Below are 2500 nucleotides of genomic sequence, written 5' to 3'. Positions count from 1 at the left end.
CTCCCGCCCTTTAATCATCTTTCATGCGATATGGTCTAAGTGCCACAAGCAGTGGGATGGTGTCATGTTGTGAGGTGTGGTGTACTTTAGAGTGGTAAACACCAGTGTGGTAGTGTGCAGTCCAGTGTATAGTAGTATAGGATGGTGTAATATCATGTGGAGTACTGTGGTATATAATGAGCTGCGATGTGTTATGGTTTCGTTCAGTGTTGTGAGGTAGTCTTATGTGGTATGATGTAATGTCATGTAGTACACAGCAATAACATGTGGTTTCATGCAGTATATGATACAGTATGGCCTAGTGTGGTGTAGTGTTGTACTGACTGGTGTAGTTTAACCCTTTAGCATTCATATTATTCTGTCGAATGAAATGCTTATTTATTCACATCATTTTGAATTAATCATGCATTATCTTGTGGCTTTGAGATTTCAATGATGATCATCACCATCATTTAATGTCCGTGTTCCATGCTAGCATGGGTGGGACGATACCACAAGAGCCGGCCAGGCCAAAGCCTGCACCAGACTTCTTTCATTGTTTTGGCAGGATTTTTATAGCTAGATGCCCTTCCTAACACCAACCACTCACTAGAGTGGACAATAGAGAGTGTTGGCCAAAGCTTTCAAGCGAGCTTTTGCCCTTTTACTCAACATGTAGGTTCTGTCCAAACTGAGCTCAGGACACTTGTGTTACTGTTTGACAGACATACCACCCCAGTCAAACTCTCTGACCAACACTGTTCTCAACTAAGGGTTGTGCATCGGTGCCCGCAAAGGTGCTTGAGATGCACCACATGCTTCACACCAGATAATGAATCACCACTCAGCGAAGGCCTGATCCCTTATCCATCGAGTGAGTGAGGAAATTACAGAATGATGTGATTGTATATTTCTAGAATGATATTATAGGGTAGCTAAGAGGGGCCAGATCTGGCCAGTTTGAACGTAAAACAGTTAGAATATTTGGGCTGGATATGGCCGGTTTAAATGCTAAAGGGTTAGAGCAGTGTGATGTCACATGGAGTGGTGGTGTGCATACCATTGTATAGCAGAGCGCAGTGTGGTGAAGAACTGTGAAGTAATTTGATGTGCATCTCATTGCAGTTAGATCTGATGTTGTGTGATTTGTTGCAATACAATGTGGCATAATTCATCGCAGTACAGCAGAGAGCAGTCGGGTGTAACAATGACAATGTGAATTCTAATGCAGCACATGGTGTGCTGTGGTGTGATGTAGCAGTGTAATATTATGATGGCATATGTGATGCAGTGTAGTGTGCTGTTGTTTGTTGCAGTGCAATATAGTGTGTGGTATGATAAAGCAGTAATGTAGTAGAGTGTGTGTGTGCTATCATTTTTTAGATTTAGTTACAGTTCTAATGTGTAACCATTCATCAAACTTTTGATATAAATTAACTTATACACAATTTGTAAAGCAGCAAGGTATAATAATAATAAATTATTTTACACCTTTAGTTTTGCTTTCCATCTTCCTTTTGGCTACCTATTATTTTATTAATATTATTATTATTATTGTCATTGTTATTATTAATACCATTATTATTATTAACATTATTATTATTATTATTATTATTATTAATACCATTATTATTATTATTATTATTGTTATTATTATTATTATTATTAATACCATTATTATTATTATTATTATTATTATTATTATTATTAATACCATTATTATTATTATTATTATTATTATTAATACCAATATTATTATTATTAATAATACCATTATTATTATTATTATTATTGCTTCCCTCTTTCATTTATTTATTTCCTTAGCTTTCCCAGAGTTAATCAAACAAAACTAATATAATTATTTAAACCAAATACCTTCATTACTTGGCTCGTTTTGTATTTTTTGTCTTGTTTTTTTTTTGGTGGGGGATTCTTTTTTTACATTTTTATTATATTTATTTATTTATTCACTCTTTCATTATTTTTTTTTTTTTCTTTTGCCTTCTTTATCTTTCAGGAACAGTTATTTAAAATAATAATGCCACCATACTGTACAAACTTTGTTCCCTCCTCTATCCATTCTCCATTCTGCTACACTACAAACCATAACCACCACCACCACTACTACATACACCTTAAAAATACAAAAAAATTTTTTTTTTTTTAAATCTACCAACCTAGAACAAAATAAAAATAAAACCTACATGACATAAAAATTGAGGAAAAAAATAAACCACCGACAGCAATACTAATAAAAGCAGTCTATAAACCAGCAGAAAAGAGGAGGTTGGAAACAACAACTGCCACACAACAACTATTACAAATAATAATGATGATGGTGATGATGATGATGATGATGATGAGAAAAACAACGCTAGAAACACCAAACTGAGAAAATTGGCAATGTTTGACAAGCAATAAACCAGTCAAAATCACAAATTATCTTGCATCAATGAAGCTTAGTATACAAGAAAGATTTCGACACCCCACCCCCCACCCCCACCCACACACACACACACAC

Source organism: Octopus bimaculoides, chromosome 25, assembly GCF_001194135.2.
Source record: "Octopus bimaculoides isolate UCB-OBI-ISO-001 chromosome 25, ASM119413v2, whole genome shotgun sequence".
Taxonomy (NCBI): domain Eukaryota; kingdom Metazoa; phylum Mollusca; class Cephalopoda; order Octopoda; family Octopodidae; genus Octopus; species Octopus bimaculoides.
The sequence above is the reverse complement of the archived record's forward strand: the minus strand, read 5'-3'. Positions refer to the sequence as shown.